Genomic DNA, 22,199 nt, shown 5'->3' with positions numbered 1-22,199 from the left:
TTTTTTTTTTTTTTTTTTTTTGAGACAGAGTCTTGCTCTGTTGCCGGGGCTGGAGTGCAGTGGTGTGATCTCGGCTCACTGCAAGCTCCGCCTCCTGGGTTCATGTCATTCTCCTGCCTCAGCCTCCGGAGTAGCTGGGACTACAGGCGCCCACCACCACGCACAGCTAATTTTTTTTTTTTGTTTAGTAGAGACAGGGTTTCACCGTGTTAGCCAGGATGGTCTCGATATCCTGACCTCGTGATCCACCTGCCTCAGCCTCCCAAAGTGCTGGAATTACAGGCGTGAGCCACCGCGCCCAGCCAAAAGCCAAGTCTTAGACCAAACATTGATGTGCAGGTTCCTGTAGGTTGGTGAAGTGGCACTCTTTGTCCTTAGGCATAGGGACAAGTACATTGCATCATAGGTTCATTCTGAAGTGACATTGTTGCCCTGTCTTGGAATCAGGTGACAATGTTCCCTGTGAATAGGGTGGCATAGCCCTCAGCAGGGTTGAAGGCCCACTATGTTGCTTTTAAAATGTTAAGATTAAGACTTACAGGATTCATATGCCTTATTCATATGGGGTGGTAGTACCTGAGAAATTTTTCTCTCAACCATATACTGCATGTAACCACTTCACAAAGTGCAATCTTTAATGCTAATAATAAAGCCTATGGTGTGGATTTTCTTTTTTTTTTTTTTTTTTTTTTTTGAGATGGAGTCTTGCTCTGTCACCCAGGAGTGCAGTGGCGTGATCTTGGCTCACTGCAACCTCTGCCTCCTGGGTTCAAGAGATTCTCATGCCTCAGCCTCCTGTGTAGCTGGGATTACAGGCACGTGCTACCAAGCCCGGCTAATTTTTATATTTTTAGTAGAGATGGGGTTTCATCATGTTGGCCAGGCTGGTCTCAAACTCCTGACCTCAAGTGATCTGCCTGCCTCTTAAAGTGCTGAGATTACAGGTGTGAGCCACTGTGCCCAGCCTCTACATTGGTTTTTTTTTAATGCACTCTTGTAGCACCTTTGGGGGATTTGTGATTGGTAAAGATCAAATGCTAACTATCTCTAGGGCATAGATTATAATTCACACACACACACACACACACACACACACACAAATATCACATTGTTAATAATGAAGTATTTTAGAGCAAATTACTACACAGGCAATGTAAGATTTATGGAACTGAAGAATGTTGTTGGGCAGAGGCAGATGCCTATGTTTTATTTTTATTTTATTTATTATTTTCGAGACCAATTCTTGCTCTATCGCCCAGGCTGGAGAGCAGTGGCGTGATCTCGGCTCACTGCAGCCTCCGCCTCTTGGGTTCAAGTGATTCTCCTGTCTCAGCCTCCTGAGTAGCTGGATTACAGGTGCCCACCACCATGCCCGGATAATCTTTGTATTTTTAGTAGAGATGGGGTTTCACCATGTTGGTCAGGCTGGTCTGGAACTCCTGACCTCAGGTGATCCACTAACCTCGGCCTCCCAAAATGCTGGGATTATAGGCATGAGCCACCACGCCCGGCCAGATGGCTATGTCTTAGTTGCAGCTCTGCCTCCCTTAAAGGGGCTCTGTTTCTTCACAAGAATTGCTAAGATGACTTCTGCCAGCCCAGCCAATGACAGATAGGTTCTCCCCATCAATTTCTTGGGAAATTTCCTTATCTGTGAAATGGGAATAGTAAGCGTACTTAAATAACAGGTTTTCTTCTTACCTTGAAGAGCTCATGAGAAGATGTGTGTTAAATTGCCTGGTGAATGGTAAAAAGCCATTCTAATGTAGGTTATTTTCATTGTTATCACCAGGAAGACCAAATAGAAGCCAAAGATCAGGGGAACTGCTTCTTACCTGGGATAGAGAACTAAATCACCGGTATCTGCTAAAATCAGGAGCGAACTGAAGTCCTGTCTACCCTTCAACGGTGTTGAGTTAGGTCTGAGAAAGTAACCAGAAATTGAACATTTTCTAGTTCAGATGAAAATCTCTGTTCTGCTCTGAACTTTTATGTGTACTTCGTAGGCTTAATAGGCAGTATTATGAAGCATAGAGAAGAGATTATTTATTAACACTAGCGTTGAAGATATGGATGACTGGTTTGTTTGTCAAGAATAAGGTCATAACTCTGTAATCTGCTTTAGTCTGAGAGTTGGACTGATCCCATTTGGCTTACCCAGTACCAGTGTGCTACTCGTTTTCTGCCTTCATATATTTCTGCCCACATTGCTTGACTTAAGAAAATATGCATTTGCCTGCTACACGTGACTAGTGACTCTCCTATTGAATCAGATTCTCATAAAAAAGCAAAGAGGGAGTGAATGGGGGAGAGATGGAACACACTATATTTCTTTAAGACCAATGCTTATTTTCTTGGCTGGCAAGTGCTTTTTTCTCACCTTTTGACATAATCCTAATGGTCCTATTAAAATACATTTAGCCTTCTCTCTCTTCTCCATCTGCCAGCACTCTGTATCACTTGGTGGACGGCAGGCAGGTTTTAAGTTCCAAAAAGCAGAGAACAGGCTAAGTACTGGAACAGGATCATATGTCTCCTGTTTTATTTTCAGAAACACACCGCTTCGCCTCCTTGTTTTATTGCTAAGTGTTGAGTTGCAGCTGGATCAGGAGAGGGTGGGACAGCAGGGAGATGTCTTTGCCTCTGAGGATTGTGTGATGCCAAGGAGGGTTTTCCAAGGAGTTCAAGGAGTCTCTTTCATTAAGAATCTTTTGAAGCAAAATATTCTGATGCTGTTATTTTTGGAAATTCCAATTTGGGCTTGTTTAGATGATTCCCAACATTCCTTCCATTGCTTTGAGTGGGTGATTTTTGTGGCTGTGTTTTGGGTTCAAATTCACAAATAATGTGAGTGTGCCTCAGCCTCATACAGACTTTCTGCCAACAGAAAGAGCTGGAAAGAGCTAAGGCAGTTGCATATTAAGGGCAAATATAGCTCGTGTTCAGCGAACATGAACTGTGTTTGCTCATGCTCTTTGGATGAGCTCTTTGCCTAATGGGGAGCAGTGGCAGCAGCTGGGGTGGGTAAGTGATACTGTGCTGCAGAGCCTCTGAAACTCCCTGTTCCGTCACCGGCAGTGACATTCAATCCCTTCCAGGAAGCAACGTGAGCCCACCACAGCTGGCCAGAGGGACCTTTCTCTTCTGGTTGGGAGGGGCGGGCTTTGGTCTTTAGAGCTTGACTATCGCAGCCTGTGGAGAGCTTGGCATGCTGTTGGGCGGCAAGAACCAGTTGAGTGTCCTTCCTTCCCTTGCAGGGAGCTTCAGGAATGGAGCCCAGTTTTTAACTTAGGGATTTGGGCAGGGGTTTGGGATACTCAGAAAATGTCCATCACATCAGGCTCCTGAGCAGAACCGGAGGAAGAACCTTTTGAGAGTTGGCTGGTCTGGGGTGTGTGGTGGGAGGTTTCTAGACCAGAGGTGGGCTTGGGGGGTGGGAAGCTGGTGCGCTGACCTGCCTCAGGACAGAGGCTAACACACTGCCCTCCTTGATGTGTTCTGGAGCTCTGATTTCAATGTAGCTATACTCAATGTACAGCTAATGCTCTGTGTCCCCAGTAGCGCTGGACACCAGGATTTCTCAACCTCAGCGGTGCTATTGACATTTGGGATACAGAATTCATGGTGGTGGCGGTGGGGGCTGTCCTGTGTGTTGCTGGATGTTTAGCAGCATTCCTGGCCTCTGTCCGCTGTATGCTGGTAGCACTCCCATTCCACCACTACAACCAAAAATATTTCCAGACATTGCCAAACATCCCCTGGTGGGGCAAAATTGCCCCCAATTGAAAAACACTGCATTTTACAGAAAACAAAACACACTGCTCTCTTCCCCCACCCCCACCTCTGAATTTATACGTACTATTTAAGAAGAGAGCAGGTGGGAAGTCAGATAATATGTTTTTAATATTTGAATACCAGGCTCTTTCATTAGATTGAGGCTTACGAAACTGTCATTCTCTTTGGACGTCAACATGGTTGAATAAGGGCAATTTTGTATGGCTCAACTTAATACCAGCCCATGAAATCAGATTTGTACAAACCTCAGTCACAGGGGGCCTCAGGACAAGGTCATGACCTATGCTGTTTATTAAACACCTCGAGAAGCATCCTCTGCAAGGAATTGCATTAAGACGGGTGGGTGGGGTGAAGAGAGGGAGAGCTGGAGTGAGCCTGAGAACAGAGCCAAAAGCATTGAAGAATATGGAAGAGGAGAGGGGGGACAGGGATAGTTTTACATGTCCCTGGCCGTGGGAAACGAAGGTCACGAAGGTCGCAATCCTGCTGGGGTCATAAAGCAGAAGGAGTCATTCAGGTATAGAGGGGAAGAGGGGAAAGGAGACCAAGAGATACAAAGGGACTAGGGCTGAGGGAGATGAACTTCAGAGTCTTAGAGCAAAAATGAACAGGAACTTACCTTCTTCCCTTTGTGATTTAAGAGGCAGAGGTTAAGTACAGGTATGAATCTGGGGGCAATTGGAGACTTGTCCCAGAGCTTTGGGAACAACCTGAGTGTGGTGTATTTTTGAGAGAAGAGAGGAGCTGGGTATGGGCCCTGGACATCTTTCCTTGCTGGCCTGGCCTCTCAGGAGCCTGCCCCTCTGGCTGGGTAGATGTAAGCCCCCCTCGAGCAGGTCTGGGGATATCTCCTCTCAGCCATGGCACTGACCTCTTTGTGTGTTGAATCGTTTGGGTTCCTATTTCTTTGTACATTACCATCATGGCACTACTAAGACAAGTTCCTCAAAAAAGTTGTGTTCTTGATTTTTTTCTTCCTTTCCTATTCTTTAATCCTTGCCTCTCTGGCACGTCTCAATATGCCCTTTCAAAAATTGGTGCACTAACACCTGTTTTTTCCATTTTGTTACAAAGTTGTCTGCAACTTGATCAGCTAGGGGTCTTGTTTGGGGCAAGAAGGGTGATCGGGCAGTGGGAGCCCGGGAGGATGGCTCTGGTGAGGCACAGGCCTTGACAACTGTATAAGGAATGTGATGGCTCAGATAAATAGGGCCAGTCCCAAGATGGGAATCTCGTGAATTCACAGGCTACAGCAGATCTCAGAGATGCTCAGTTCTGCAGCTCCATTTCACAGGTGAAGGAATCCAGGCCCAGAACGACCTCCTGACTTGCTCACATCACACAGTTAGTACCAACGCTGACCACGTAAGTCTTTTGGCCTAAGCCCATGCTCTTTTCCCTGAATTACCCCAGTATGCTGTGGTGTGGCTAAGGGTCGAGAAGTTCCAGGGCCCCTGAGTCAGGAGTTTTAGCTCCCATATAAAGGAAAGGGCAGACGACTGCTGCTGTTACTTTTCTTTTGTAATTTGGTACAGTGCATTCAGTGGGCATGGGATGCAGGCTGGTCCAGTGTCTGCCGGGGGGAGTGACTCAGGAGTAGGCTGCCTGCTCCAGCCAGGAGCTCATTAACAGGGCTGCACTCATTTGCAAACCAGGCAACACAGACCCCTGATAGCTTCCTGCAGTCCCCAGCTCAGACTCAATAAATATCTGCAGCATTTAGGTGGAAGGGAGGAAGCAAAATAAAGAAGAAAGATACTCAGAGGGCGGTTCCTCCTGACTCATTTACAGTGTGAGTGGTTCCCTAGAACACACTTTGTATTTGGGTCAGTTTGCTTGGCCCTTTGTCAGAAAGCCAAAACTCAAGGAGCAGGGGCGTTCATGCACATCCTTATGCTCAGCTGCGGATTTACCAGGAAGCTAATGAAACACGCTTTGGGATCCTTCACTTGCATGGACCCCTTTCAAGTTCCCACAACTAATTTGTATTTATAATTTTGTAAACGCTTTGCATTTTAAAAACTAGATGCTTCCGCTCTTGCAAAATGTGGACTTGCTTCAGAAACCACAGCACGTGATAGGCCGGTATCTTACATGATTTCACTAAACCGACTGAGAAAAGGCACCAGAGTCACGAGTGCCCTAAGGAACAGATGAATGGGAGAAGTAGAATGTGTGCACCAGAAGCTGCATTTCTGCACAGGACCCTCCCACCCTAGCCCTGTTTAAACAAACGTCAGCTCTGTCAAAGGAGGCAGTGAGAGTCCATTTGAATTTGGCTTCCTTTTTTTTCGCCTCTTCTTTCAACAGTGACATGGAGCAGAGGGTATAGTTGAGTAAGGCATCCAGGAGCAGGGTTTAGGAAGAGGCTTTAGGCTCTGCTGCGGCCTCTGAGGATGACCGAAGGAATCCTTGAAGGTTCCTAAAGCTGGAAACCAGCAAAGGCTGGGATGTTGACACATAAGCCCCAGGGTGGAGACTTTACCTTACCATGTCCTGTGTTCAAGGTGCATGGGGTCGCAGGTTTCAATTGTCTTCGAGGGCAATGAGTGGCCACGCTAGGGTTGCTTGAGAGCAATTTTGCTTCCATTCATCCTCCCTTCCCCCTTCTCCCTCATTTGTACATGTGTAATTAGAGTGACCAGCCTGCTGTCCTGTTTACAAGGGGAGGAAGTTTCTCCTCCCACCGCTTTTGTGGTAGCTTTAAGTGGACACTCTATTCTTCTGTGCTTCCTGCCTTGAAAGTGCTGACCAGGGTCACTCACAGGGCTGTTAAACAGTTGCTGCGCCTCACCCTGGTGGCAAACAAGGCCATTCCAGGCCCATCCATCAGCGTGGCTCGACAAGTGCTTTGGGATCTGCCTGGATGAAAGATGGGAAGTGAGCGTGGGCGTGGCCCTGACGCGCCTCAACCTCCAGACCAAATTTGTCCAAGGCCCTGGTGTCCCCGACGCACGGAGGAACAGAGACTGTGGGGAGAAGCTTGGGCATCCCCATGTTGTCATCTGGGTAGTGGCCATGGCTACTTCTTTCTCATTCATTCTTTAAATATTAATTGATTGCCTGCTTAAGACTGCACAAAAGCCTGAATTGTCAGCTGCTTTATTTCAATAGCCGACATTTGATTTAGCGGATGTAAAAAAGATTTCTTGGGTTTTTTTTTTTTTTTTTTTTTTTTTTTGAGACGGAGTCTCACTCTGTCGCCCAACCTGGAATGCAGTGGTGCGATCTTGGCTCACTGCAACCTCTGTCTCCAGGGTTGAAACGATTCTTGTGCCTCAGCCTCTCGAGAGCTGGGATTACAGGCACATGCCACCACACCTGGCTAATTTTTGTATTTTTAGTAGAGATGCGGTTTCACCATGTTGGCCAGGCTGGTCTTGAACTCCTAACCTCAAGTGATCTGCCCGTGTTGGCCTCCCAAAGTGCTGGGATTACAGGTGTGAGCCACTGCGCCTGCCCAGAACTTTTAAATTTTTATTTATTTTTTATCTTTTCTTACCCTGCCAGAGTGTGTAACATCCAGCTCAAGGCTTTAGTTTTCTCAGTAGATGATTCCAAACTGCTGTCCGCCAAATATCACAAGTGATTCCTAGTTTTCTAAATGGAGAATCTCAGATTTCACTTGGTTACTCTGTTCCTGAGAAAATAACATTGAAAACCCAAACCTCATCTCCGAGGACTTTTAGCAGCCGCCTCCTGTGTGGGCATTGGGAAACCGTGTGCATTTGGGCAGACTCCTCCAACCCTTCCAGCTCTGGTGTCTGCTGTACTTCTGGTCTCTGCTTTTAGAAAGAGAGGTGGGAGCCAGCAAGTGGAGACTGGTAGTGGGTGAGACAATATTCCCCTCCCTTAAGCCTCTGTCTACTGTGACAATGCATTTTGGGATTTCTGAGCCCCGGCCCTAGGATAACCCGTGAGACTGAATCCTCAAAGAGGGACAAGGGGACAGAGGGTGACATTGATGATTGATGGGGCATAAGGTGGAAGGTGGCAAAAAAATAATGTCTTTTTTTTTTTTTTTTGAGATGGAGTCTTGCTCTGTCGCCCAGGCTGGAGTGCAGCAGCGTAATCTCGCGTCATGGCAACCTCCGCCTCCCAGGTTCAAGCAATTCTCCTGCCTCAGCCTCCCGAGTAGCTGAGAATACTGGCATGCACCACCACGCCCAGCCAATTTTTGTATTTTTAAGTAGAGATGGGGTTTCACTATCTTGGCCAGGCTGATCTCGAACTCCTGACATCAGGTGTTCTTTTTCTTTTTTTTTTTTTTCCCGAGACGGAGTCTCGCTCTGTTGCCCAGGCTGGAGTGCAGTGGCACGATCTCAGTTCACTGCAAGCTCCGCCTCCCGGGTTCATGCCATTCTCCTGATTCAGCCTCCAGAGTAGCTGGGACTACAGGCGCCCACCACCGCGCCCGGCTATTTTTTTTTTGTATTTTTAGTAGAGACAGGGTTTCACTGTGGTCTCGATCTCCTGACCTCGTGATCCGCCTGCCTCGGCCTCCCAAAGTGCTGGGATTACAGGCGTGAGCCACCGCACCCGGCTGTCTTCTTCTAAATTTTTCAAATATCTGTAAAGACTGTTGTGAAATCATACATATTTATGATAAAAGAATTACGTAATTGACAGTGGCCTTTTGTGGCCATGTGCTTTCTCCACCCAAGGAAATTAAAATACAATTATTATCATGTGATTGTTGAGGATATTATTTGACTTAAAAGGGATCTTGATGTTTGAAAAGTTCACTGATCTTTAGAAACTAAAATATGAATGTGTCTGGGCACAGTGACTCACACCTGTCACTCCAGGACTTTGGGAGGCTGAGGTGGGAGGATTCTTGAGTCTGGGAGATCAAAACCAGTCTGGCCAACATAGTGAGACCCCAGTATCTAATTAAAAAAAAAGAACGTTCATTCTGGAAGATAAAATAGAAGCCATGGAAGTTGGCTGTGCTGTAAAAATGGCCTGTTTTTCACCTTCAGATCATTGGCCTTTCTGCAGTGCGCACAAGCTCTGAGGTTTGTACAAACCTAATATGATCAGCACAACTGCTTCTAGAAGGTCTCTCAGAGCCAGTTAGTGAGGCAGGACTCTGAAGGAGGGAAGACAGAAAAGGAAAGTTAATCTTCCAGCAGCTCTTGGGGTGTAGAAAGCCCCTCAGATCCCTCAGCTCACCTCAGCTGTTTGTCTCCTGGCCCAGCTGCCCTGGTTTAGCGGTCGTTTAAATATTTTCTTTGCTTTCCCTTTGGCTTGATGAATTGTGGATGTCTAAACATGGGCCCTTTCCCACCTGGGCCTGCCCCGCCTCTTTCCTGGGGATATAATGGGCTTGTTTGAAGGGCCTGACCTGGCATGGGTGCTGGCCAGCAGGAGCTGGGGGAGAAACACCTCTGTGTGTACAGCGCTTGGGCTAAGTAGCCCTTTCATTCGAGTAGTCAACACCTTTTGTTGCTGCCAGACCCTTCGGGATTGATCCAGTATTCGCTGTCCTTTGAGGTGGGTTGGAGAGAAGTAAATGTGCCCAGAGCAGCTTCCAGAAGGAACTCGCTGAACACTGCCTCCTTTGGTTCCATCCTTCAGGAGATCTGCTAAGGAAAACAGAAGCTTGTTAGTCTCAATTTTGGTGATAAGTAGAATACATAACCAGAGAAAGTAAAAACCCTTTAGGAAGTTCCCACTTAACACGTTTGCTTCTATGATTCTTCACATTTTTACATCCTGTGCTTGATTTCCTATTTTCTTTCTATGAAATTTTCATGAGTTGGCTCCTTTTGAAAAAAGAATTTTTTTTTTTTTTGAGACGGAATTTCTCTCTTGTTGCCCAGGCTGGAGTGCAATGGCACGATCTTGACTCACTGCAACCTCTGCCTCCTGGGTTCAAGCGATTCTCGTGCCTCAGCCTCCCCAGTAGCTGGGATTACAGGCATGCGCCACCACACCTGGCTAATTTTGTATTTGTAGTAGAGACAGGGTTTCACCATGTTGGTCAGGCTGGTCTCAAACTCCTGACCTTAGGTGATCTGCCCACCTCGGCCTCCCAAAGTGCTGGGATTGCAGTCATAAGCCACCGCACCTGGTTGAAAAAAGAAATCTTAAATCACACATAATTATATTTACTCAGACTCTACTTAACATATGAACTCACTGAACTGACAAGGAGACCACTCTGCTAGGAAATCTCAAGTTCAATCAAATGTTCCCAAATGGAGTATGGGAGAAGCAGAGGCCCACTGGGTCTGAGGTGTGGCTTTTGAATTGTGAAGATACTTCTGCAAGCTTGTTGGTGGATGGTTGGATTGACAACGGCATGTCTAGTTACTGTTGCAAGGGATTAAACTGAAGTATGGTGATCTTAACTGCAAGAAAGGATTCTCAGCTCATCTTTTCTGTCCTCAAACTGTCTTCCTTTGCCAAAACTGTCAACATTCTGCCTACAGATAGACTGTCAAATGGAATATGACAAACGCCAAAGCACTTTTTTCTCCAAAGCACCTATCTTAATTTCATGCTTCTCCCCTTACATTACCTAATTTAAGGGATTTTTCGTGGGGAGAAGGGAGGAGTACCAGGATGAATTTTGCATAAATAAATGCTTTTGCTCGAACTCCCGAACTCTTGAACTTTTGTTCAAATTCTAAGATTTTAAAGTTTTTTCCCCCTATTATATCTACTGTTACTAAATTTGCAATGAAAGCAATGAATCCTTTATATTGGCCCTAGCACTACATCTTGTGCAGAGGCAATGAAAAGATGCACGGTCTCATCCTTAAGAAACTGACCATCTGGTAGTCAGTGCAGGATTTATAAATGAGTTAGCTGAAGAGCAGTGTTTGATGGACCTAATTTAGCCTCTAGGCTAGTCGTCTGCATGTAAAGAGGGTTCAGGTGATGTTAGCCCGATAAAGAAAGCACTAAATTAAAGCGTTCAGGCAATAGTGTGTCCGGAGTTGGTGGGTTCTTGGTCTCACTAACTTCGAGAAGGAAGCCGCGGACCCTCACGCTCAGTGTTACAGTTCTTAAAGGTGGGGTGTCTGGAGTTTCTTCCTTCTGATGTTCGGACGTGTTTCGAGTTTATTCCTTCTGGGGTGCTCGTGGTCTCCCTGGCTTCAATAGTAGAAGCTGCAGATCTTTGCGGTGTTACAGCTCTTAAGGCAGCACGTCTGGAGTTGTTTCTTTCTGCCGTCCGGAATTGTTCCTTCCTCTCACTGGGTTCGTGATGTCGCTGGTCTCAGGAGTGAAGCTGCAGACTTTCATGGTGAGTGTTACAGCTCATAAAGACGGTGCGGATCAGCAGCGGAATTTATTGCAAAGAGCGAAAAAACAAAGCTTCCACACAGTTAAAGGGGACCAGAGCTGGTTGGGGCAGCCTGCTTTTATTCCCTCATCTGGCCCCACTCACATCCTGCTGATTGGTCCATTTTGACAGGGTGCTGATTGGTGCATTTACAATCCCTGAGCTAGACACAAAGGTTCTCCAAGTCTCCACTAGATTAGCTAGACACAGAGCACTGATTGGTGCATTTACAAACCTTGAGCTAGACACAGAATGCAGATTGGTGTATTTACAATCCTTTAGCTAGACATAAAGCTTCTCCACCGTCCCCACTAGACTCAGGAGCCCAGCTGGCTTCACCTAGTGGATCCCGCACCAGGGCCGCTGGCAGAATTGCCCGCCAGTGCCGTGCCGTGTGCCCACACTCCTCAGCCCTTGGGTGGTTGATGGGACCTCCGCGGTGCCTGTCGGGGAGGCTTGGGCCGTGCAGGAGCCTACAGCAGGGGTAGGCTCGGGCATCGCGGGCTGCAGGTCCCGAGCCCTGCCCCGTGGGGAGGCAGCGGAGGCCTGGCTAGAATTCCAGTGCGGCGCCGGCGGGCCGGCACTGCTGGGGGACCCGGCGCACCCTCCGCAGCTGCAGGCCCGGGTGCTAAGCCCCTCACTGTCTGGGGCCGGCGCTGGCCGGCCGTTCCGAGTGCGGGGTCTACCGAGCCCACCCAGAACTCGTGCTGGCCTGCGAACGCCGCGCGCAACCCCGGTTCCCACCCGCGCCTCTTCCTCCACACCTCCCTGCAAGCAGAGGGAGCCGGCTTCGCCCTCGGCCAGCCCAAAGAGGGCCTTCCCCCCAGTGCAGCGGCGGGCTGAAGGGCTCCTCAAGCGTGGCCAGAGTGGGTGTCGAGGCAGAGGAGGTGCAGAGAGCGAGAGCGTGCTGTGAGGGCTGCCAGCATGCTGTTACCTCTCAATAGCATGGTAGGACCTCAAAGAACTGGGAGAGGAGGTAGGTTCCAATAGTTGTAGTCTGTGTGCAGAAGGTGGGGATATGAGCTAGGTCCTGAAGGAAGAGTAGAAAGGTTGAATGGTTTGAGAGGGTGTCATTGGTAATTGGAAGAGTCAGAGGAATGACCCAGGGAACAGCATCTTGGTTGGACCAGAGGGTATGCCCTAAGGACCAGTAAGAGATAACATGAGATGAATTGTAGAAGGGGTTGAAAATCAGAGTTGAGACTTGGATTAAGCCAAGTTGATAAAACTATAAAGAGAGCTATTGTAGGTTTGGAGGGTTTGCTTATAGTAAATTTCTTTCTCTCTCTCTTTTTTTATCGTTTGAGACAGGGTCGCCTAGGCTGGAGTGCAGTGGCACCATCTTGGCTCACTACAACCTCTGCCTCCTGGGCTCAAGTGATCCTTCCACCTCAGCTTCCTGAGTAGCTGGGACTACAGGCATGTGCCACCACACCTGGCTTTTTTTTTTTTTTTTTTTTTTTCTGAGATGGAGTTTCGCTGCTGTCACCCAGGCTGGAGTGCAATGGCACAATCTCAGCTCACTACAACCTCCGCCTCCTGGGTTCAATTGATTCTCCTGCCTCAGCTTCCCGAGTAGCTGGGATTACAGGTGCCCGCCACCATGCCCAGCTAATTTTTGTATTTTTAGTAGAGACAGGTTTTCACTGTTGGCCAGGCTGGTCTCGAACTCTTGACCTCAGATGATCTGCCTGCCTTGGCCTCCGAAAGTGCTGGGATTACAGGCATGAGCCACCGTGCCTGGCCTTGGCTAATTTTTTGTGACTTTTGTAGAGACAGGGTTTTGCCATGTTGCCCAGGCTGGTCATTTGTTTTTTTTTGTTTTGTTTTGTTTTTCTTAGAAGATTCATATTTATTCCAAATGGGAGGCTGAATCTCTCAGATGTAGATTTTAACACATTGGCACTATTTTTGTTTCTGATTTATTGCCTTGGCCATAAGGTCAAAGGCAACAATAAAGTGTACTTTCATTAATATCACCATGGACTTTCGAGTATTAATATGACAAGAAAAGACAACTATTCATTTTTTTTTTAAGGGGATTGGACACACAAACTTCAGGAGGGAAGAATCCTCTCTCCCATTAGAATCCCTCTATCTTGATAAAATGGTTGCTTTATTGGTCAGATTTTGGACTTGGATCGTCTTTGTTATAATATTAATAGTACACAGCATGTAAGATTTTCTGCATTCATTTGAAATTCCTAATACCATCTTTTAATTTATAAAAAAATAGGGAAACTTACAATAAAACAAAAAATACTACCCTCACAGACTATTAATAGCATGCAATCTATGAAATATTACATACATTAAAAGTCTCCAATTACTGTGCGCCTGGCCCATCACACAGTATCCTTCCAAGACAATCTATAGAATTCAAAACTGTACAAAAATTTTAAAATATGCAGAAAACCCAAAAGGTATTGTTTGTAAAACAAAGATCACATACACATTAGTACTAAATAGGGGGAAAAAATCAGCAGACCCATGGACTCCCATTCCCACCAGTAAGGCACTAGGGTTCTAATTTCTCCCCATCTTCACCAACATTTATTTTCTGTTTTTTTTTTTCTTTTATAGTAGACATCTTAATTCGTATGGGATGATATTTTATTGTGGTTTTGATTTGCATTTCCTTAATGACTAATGATGTTGAGCATCTTTTCAGAAGCTCAGAAACATAAAAAGATGGCCACATTTGGGTATCTTCTTTGGGAAAATGTTCAAGTCCTTTGCCCATTTTTAATAGATTTTTTTGGGTCTGTTGAGTTTTAGGCATTCTCTCCATATTTTAGATATTTATTAAACCCTTATCAGATATGTGATTTGCAAATATTTTCTCCCATTCTGTGGGTGACCATTTTACTCTGTTAATAGTGGTTTTTGATGGAAAAAAATTCTTAATTTTGATGAAGTTCAATTGGTATGTTTTTTCTTTTGTTGCCTTTGCCATTGGTGTCATATTCAAGAAATCATTGCCAAATCCAATCTCTGAAGGTTTTTTGTTTGTTTTCCTGTAAGAGTTTTATAGCTTTAGGTCTTACATGTAGGCCTTTGACCCATGTTGAGTTAATTTTTTGTGTGTATGGTATGTGTATATTCACCTTTCCCAGTGCCCGCTGTTGTCCTTTCCCTATTGAATAGTCTTGGCAAAATATCGCTTAACCGTATATGCAAAGGTTTATTTCTGAATTCTCTATTCTATTCTACTGGCCTGTCTCTTTGCCAGTAGCCTGCTGTTTTTTATTATTATGGTACTGTAATACATTTTGAAATCAGGATGTGTGAGACCTCCAACTTTGTTCTTTTTCAAGATTGTTTTGGCTATTTGTGGTCCCTTGAGATTCCATATAAATTTTAGGATGAAATTTTCTGTGTTTGTAAAAAATGCCATTGGGATTTTGATTGGGATTGCATTAAATCTACAGATCACTTTGGGTAGTATTGACATCTTAACAGTATTAAATCTTACAATCATTAACAAGGGTTTTTTTTTAAAATTTATTTTTGTCTTTAGTTTCTTTCAGCAACATTTTGTAGTTTTCAGTATGTAAACCTTTTGTCTCTTTGGTTAGGTATTCAATTCTTTTTGATGTTATTGTAAATAGAATTGTTTTCTTAATCAAGGCAGATGGTTTTGCCATCCACGATGGTTCTTACCTCTCTATTCCACGTTCTCTTTCTGAAAGGCCGGCTGATACTGATTAGAATGAGGGTGGAGGCCACCCAGAGGGTCACCTTTGCCCTGGGAAGTGACTACAATTCTGAACCTGCAGAAGGAAGGAATAAGGGCTGGTTTAGAGTCCATCTGAGGTTGTTCAAGGTCTTTGAGACACACAGACATATTATTTAATATGCTTTATTCAGAGCACAAAGACGAATAACTTCCTTCCAAATCCTACTTCAAGCAAAGGGAAGAGAAATATAGCAGCTGTCGGGAGGCTATTCAACTTTTAAAGTTTGACTCCAGCAAAAATTGTAAGAGGCAAACACTATATCCTTAGCTGTGTCATCTCCTCACCCCAATTCAGCTTTGATCTTTCTCTTCTTTTATCCTGTTTCCCTGTTATCCTGTCATCACTCTGCCTCACTCCTTTTCCCAAAGTTCCCTTTCCTCTGCTTCCTTAACAAATGTACCTATCCCATTGTCATTTCCTCAGGTTTTTGCTGGGCAAAAGTAAACTCTTCCTGAAAAACTAATTATTGCAAAGCAAGAACAGGTGAAGTCTTTGCAATTTAACAAGGTGACTGTCTTCATCTGAGCAAGGTGAATGAGTTAGTCTAATTCTGGTGACTTCAGGAACCCACAGACTGGGAGGGAAAATGATTTGGGATTTTGCCTAGACCTAGTCTGATTTGTTAGTGGGCGGAAGCAGGAGGGGACAGAGAAGCCAGAGACAGATGACTGGGAAGCATGATGTTATGCTGCTCTTTGAGGCAAAGGAGCTTCACTACTAGAGGTGCCTCAGAGTCAAACTCAGTCTTGCCTTAAATGGCTTGTCACAAGGTCTCAAGGAGCCTAGAGCTGTAATTGAAATTGATATTGTCTCTCAGTGACCCATTTCTAACCTTAGAGCTTCCTACAGACTTGGTCTTCGGAAGAGTTTACCCCCAGACTGTGTGGCTGCAGGAACTTGTGGGCATTCCAGAGGGAGTCTGTTAACTCAGCTTCAGAAATGAGGAAGATTGTAAGTCAATGCAGGCTGAAAACCAGAGGACCCCAAACTGCGTGGACTGGCTGATCACCAACATGTGGGCTAATGTAAAGTGGAAAGCCTGCAGGCAATGGTGGCAGGCCATGCCTGTGGACCTCTGTTACATACCACCTGCCTGACCACTGTGTGTGGGGAGGTAACAGCCCCCATGTCCAGACCCCCTAGCAGCTCTCTTCCGCTCTGGTGAGCACCGAAGGCCAGGGCTGCACCGTCCTGGGCTGCACAGTGGGAGGCGGGGCTTGGCAGCGAGCTGGACTGGGGATTCTGCTTTGTGCCTGGCTGCCCTGCAGAGATGTCTGCACCATGAATTTGATACAAAGTCCACAAACATTTCACTGCAAAAGGCACATTTTATCTCCCTTTGCAGAACCTCCGAGAGAGCCAAGCTTGGTGGCTTGCCAAACAGGCTCTACTCCTTATGTCTGATCTAGGATACATGCTGGTGGTTGCCATCTTCCTATCGAACCCACATCCAGAGCTTTGGGTGTGAGATGAAGGGGATGGTAGCTGGGGAGGCTAGAGGAGAAAGACAGTGCAAACAATACCTCAGGCAATGGGCTAAGCACACAAACAGATTTAGGTGGACCAGAGGAGAAAAGAAAAAAGCCCCAACAAACCAAAAACAAAGCAACACTTCTTTCCTACTTCCTTCCTTCCCATGAGTCTCATTTGTGTTGGTGGAAACTACAGATTGATTACTGTTTTGGGGCCTCTGATTAAAAACTCACAAGTGTAAGAGACTCAGCCTCGAGATTAGGAGCTTCTTTGTTGAACCGAGGCAATCTCATGTTATTAAACCTTCCCTCTCAACTTGCCACCTGCTCCTCTCCTTCCCTAGCCCTAAGACCCTGAACCCATCTCCCCTTTTATCTTTGTTGCCTGTTAATTCCTGTTTCATCAGGTAGAGGGCTTGTTCTGGAAATTAAGGTTTTGGGGACAGGGTTCCTCAGCTTCCTCTCTCTTTGGGTATAGGAGGGCACTCCTAAGATTTCCATAATCACAGCTTTTCCTGTGCCTCCTGCACTTACGACTGCTACTGTGCATCTGACTTCTTAAATTCATGGCCTTGAACTGCAAGGATATTTGCTAGTCTGTATGTTTTGTCTGCAACTAGATTGTCAGATTGGGTGAAATGGGCTCTGTATTAGTCTGTTCTTGCACTGCTATAAAGAAATACCTGAAACTGGGTAATTTATAAAGAAAAGAGGTTTAATTGGCTCATGGTTCCACAGGTTGTACAGGGAGCATGGCTGGGGAGGCCTCAGGAAACTTTCAATCATGGCAGAAGGGGAAGGGGAAGCAGGCATGTCTTCTACCGCCAGAGCAGGAGGACGAGAGAGAAGGGGAAGATGGTACGCCCTTAAACAACCAGACCTTGTGAGAACTCATTCACTCTCACAAGAACAGCAAAGGGGAAATCCACCCCCATGATCCAGTCACCTCCCACCAGGCCCCTTCTCCAACATTGGGGATTGCAATTCGAAGTGAGATTTGGATGGAGACACAGAACCAAACCATATCAGGCTCCAAGGCCAATTTTAAGTGGCTCCAGGATTCTCAAATTCTAAGTGTTTTAAATGCTCAGACAGAAGGCGTAGCAAGCCTTCAATACATGTTCACGATTTTCACTTTCTAGGAGGCTTCAGAGTGATTGCCTAAGGAGTTTTCTGGTCAAGCACTGGGGTAGGCATTGGCATTCTTCTCCAGATGAAAGTCAAGAGGCAGACACCACAGTGACCAATGCCTCATCCAAACTCCTGAGGAAGAGGAGAGTCCAACTGCCACTTCCTAACAATGTGAAGCCATGATATGAGGCCTAATAAACTTTCCCTGCAGTTTCAAGAGGATGTGGTATCTTTCACTTCCTGTCTCAAACTGTTCTGCACTGTTGCGCCATGCTGCAGCTGCTTCGGATCAAGCCATGGCCAAATTCTTGCTGGGGAAGAGCAGTGACATTTGGGGAGCCACAGGGACACAGGGAGCCACTTCTGTGAGTGCTGGAGACTCCACTCATAGGAGGTCTGGACACTGATGTCTAAAGTCTAAAGGAGGACATTAAAATGTTAGATCGGGAAGGGGACAGATCCACCATTGTAATTTCAAAGGTGAAACTTGGATGTCCTGGAAGGAGGGCAGATAGACCTGCTTGTGACCTGCTAATCCACTATCACAAACTGTGCATGCTTTCTTATCATCTTACTTCTTTCATAAATACAGGACAGGAACAAAAAGCCAAAAGGTTACATGAAGGAGCAGGTGAGAAATCTCTAGCTAGTTCCCATGGTACTGTGGAACTAGTACCGCATCATACTGTTCATCATACTTCGCTTGTGTTGTGGGGAAAACTCAAGCATAGACAAGGTGTCACTGGCCTCACTGTAAAATAACGGGCTGTTAATGAAGCAGCCGAGGGATATGGAAATGGTGTCTTCATCCTTGTGCTCACCTTTTCCCAAATGTACCTTTTTCCCTTTAATTTCCCTAAATGAGATGTGCCATAGAATGTACCTAATTTGTGTCAGGTCTATACAACGAGAAAATCATAATACATCCATGAATCAGGGTTCAGTTAATTTATTTCCTAAACATCTACATTTTGAACTAATTTCAGATCTACAGAACAGTTGTAGGAACAATGGAAACGATTCCTATCTACCTTCTATTCAGATTCCCTAATATTAAAATTTTACCACATGTGCTCATCATCATTCTCCATTTTTTGTTTTGAGATGGTGTCTCGCTCTGTCATCCAGGCTGGAGTGCAGCAGCATGATCTCTGTTCACTGCAGCCTCCGCCTCCCAGGTTCAAGTGATTCTCCTGTCTCAGCCTCCTGAGTAGCTGGGATTACAGGCACCTGCCATCACGCCTGGCTAATTTTTGTATTTTTAGTAGAGCCAGGGTTTCATCGTGTTGGCCAGGCTGGTCTCGAACTCCTGACCTCAGGTGATCCACCCGCCTCGGCCTTCCAAAGTGCTGGGATTACAGGCATGAGCCACTGTGCCTGGCCAGGGTCATGTTTTATATCAAAGATTTAAAGCACTTCTCAGTGTTTTATATAGAAGACTTATAATGTCAGTTTGTCTCATTATAGAGGATAGATTTTGATCATTTTATTCATCTACCAGGTTTCTATATTGTAAAATTATTATTTTTCCCTTTGCAATTAATAAGTACCATGTGGGGAGATAATTTGAGACTATACAAGTATTCTGTTTCTCAACAAACTATTATCCATTATTTTTAGCATCCATTTATATTTTGTTGTTGTTGTTGTAATTGTCGCCCAGGCTGGAACTCAGCGGTGTGAACGTGGCTCACTGTAGCTCACTGTAGCCTTGAACTCAAGCTAAAAGAGGATCCTCTCACCTCAGCCTCTTGAGTAGCTGAGACTACAGGTGTGCACGACTATGCCTAACTAATTTTTAAATATATTTTTTTTTGTAGAGATGGGGTCTCACTTTGTTGTCCAGGCTGGTCGTAAGTTCGTGGGCTCAAGTGATCCTCCTACCTTGGCCTCCCAAAGCATTGGGATTACAGGTGTGAACCACCATGCTGGGCCCTGGCTTGATGATTTGTATGAGTTAATCATTATCACAGTAATAATCAAATGCTTGTTTTTCTAATTTTATTATTCACCTTTGTCAGCTGGCATTTCCTGTTAGCATAAACTTTCTCCTTTCCCTTATTTATTTCTTTATTTATTTATATCAGCATGGACTCAGAGAATCTTTTTTCTCTCAGTGGCTTATTATTCATTACTATTGTTATTTATTTTGATGTTTAAATTGTCCTAGATTTGGCTGATAGGAGTCCCTTCCAACTGGCTTTTGTGTGCTTTTATAAATCAGGTGTATTTTGGTATAATTTACATACAGAAAAATCCATCCCTTTCAAGAGAATAGTTGGATAAATTTTGACAGACATACAGCTGTGTAAGCACCACCACTGTCAAGGTATAGAACATTTTTATCACTCCAGAAAGTTCTTTTTTTTTTTTTTGAGACAGTGTCACTCTGCTGCCCAGGCGGGAGTGCGGTGATGTGATTTCGGCTCACTGCAACCTCTACCTCCCAGGTTCAAGCAACTCTCCTGCCCCAGCCTCCCAAGTACCTGGGATTACAGGCAGGTGCCACCATACCTGGCTAATTTTTCTATTTTTAGTAGAGACGGGGTTTCACCATGTTGGTCAGGCTGGTCTCAAACTCTGACCTCAAGTGATTCACCCACCTCGGCCTCCCAAAGTGCTGGGATTACAGGTGTGAGCCACCGCACCCAGCCCCAGAAAGTTATTTTATACTGAACTCATAGTCAGTCTCCTTCTTCTACTCCCAGCTCCTGGCTATCACTGCTTTGATTTTTGTCTCCATAGTTTTGCCTTTTTAGAATGTACTTTGTAGTTGCTTGTTCTGCTTAGCATAATTATTTTGAGATTCACCCATGTTGTTGCATGTATCAATAGTTCATTCATTTTTATTACATGTAGTATGCCATGGTATGGATATTCCACAGTTTATCCATTCTTCTGTTGACGAACATTGGGGTTGTTCCCAGTTTTTATTAAAAATAAAGCTGTGGATGGGTATGGTGGCTCATGCCTATAATCTCAGCACTTTGGGAAGCTGAGGTGGGAGGATCACTTGAGCCCAGGAATATGGAGACCAGCCTGGGCAACATAGTGAGATCCCATCTCTACAGAAAAAAACAAAAACCCACAAAACAAAACAACAAAAAACTGCTATGAATGTTTGTGTACAAGCAATTGTATAGACATACACTTTCATTTCTTACAGGTAAATATTTCATAGTGGATGGCAAGGTTGTATAGTAGATTTATGTTTCACTTTTTAAGAAATTACCTGTTTTCCAAAGTGGTTGTACTGGCTGAGCATGTTGGCTCACTCCTGTAATCCCAGCACTTTGGGAGGCTGAGGCGGGCAGATCATTTGAGGTCAGAAGTATGAGACCAGCCTGGCCAACATGGTGAAACCACTTCTCTACTAAAAATACAAAAATTAGCTGGGCATGGTGGCACATACCTGTAATCCCAGCTACTCGGGAGGCTGAGGCAGGAGAATCTCTTGAACCCTGGAGGCAGAGGTTGCAGAGAGTGGAGATGATACCACTGCACTCTGCCTGGGTGACAGAGCGAGACTCTGTCTCAAAAAAACAAAAAAACAGAAAAGTGGTTGCACCATTGTGTATTCCCATCACCAATATATGGGAGTCCTAGTTGCTCTGCATCCTTCTCAGTGCTTGGCATGATCAGTCTTTTTACTTTTGGCCATTCTAGTAAGCACGTAGTTTTAATGCACATTTTCTTCCTTTTTTTTTTTTTTTTTTTTTTTTGAGACAGAGTCTCACTCTGTCGCCCAGGCTGGAGTGGAATGGCATGATCTTGGCTCGCTGCAACCTCCGCCTTCTGGGTTCAAGCAATTCTCCTGCCTCAGCCTCCTAAGTTGCTGGGATTACAGGCATGTGCCACTACACCCAGCTAATTTTTTTTTTTGTATTTTTAGTAGAGATGGGGTTTTGCCATATTGGCCAGCCTGATCTTGAACTCCTGATCTCAGGTGATCCACCTGCCTTGGCTTCCCAAAGTGTTGGGATTACAGGCATGAGCCACTGTGCCTGGTCTTAATGCATGTTTTCTTGATAACTCATGATGTTGAGCTTTTTGTCATGTCCTTATTTGCCATTCATGTATCTTCTCTGATGAAGCTTGGCTTCACATTTTTTGCTCATTTGAAAAATTGCACTGTCTTCTTTTTATTAAATTGTAAGAGCTGTATTTTGGATTGAAGTTCTTTATATTTAATTGTAAAGAAAAATAATGTATTCATTCATTTAAGTGAAGATTTAGGCCAGGGCTGGATAATATTTTAGGCTCTGTGGGCCGTATCGTCTCTCTTCTAACTACTCAACTTTGCCTAGTCATAGATAATCTCTAAATGAATAAGCATGTCTGTGTTCCAATAAAACTTTATTTACAAGAACAGGCAGAAGGACAGATTTGACCTGTTGGCCAAGGCTTGCCAACCCTTAGCTTTGGCTTCAGTTTCTAGCACTGGACAGGGTTAACTGAACCTGGGTTCCTGCTATGAATTACAAGATTGAAATACAGAGTTCATTAGAACGATCTGGGGGGCTAAGTCCAGTCCACTTTACTTAAAAGTCAGAGTTGTAGAACATATAGAATTTCTATATCAAGCTACATGCTTGCTAAGTGATTTTTCTGACCTGGGAGCCAGTGATCCTGTGGATACACTGTCATATGAGATAGTCCAGCAGAAGAATGTGTCCCTCCTGGTTAGGGGTCCTCACATCTGGCGTGCATCATAGTCACTGGCGGCTTTTCGGTAGATGTTCCTGGGCTCTGTCTGCTGCATCAGAA

The sequence above is a fragment of the Pongo abelii genome, chromosome 5 (assembly GCF_028885655.2).
Source record: "Pongo abelii isolate AG06213 chromosome 5, NHGRI_mPonAbe1-v2.0_pri, whole genome shotgun sequence".
NCBI lineage: Eukaryota > Metazoa > Chordata > Mammalia > Primates > Hominidae > Pongo > Pongo abelii.
The sequence above is the reverse complement of the archived record's forward strand: the minus strand, read 5'-3'. Positions refer to the sequence as shown.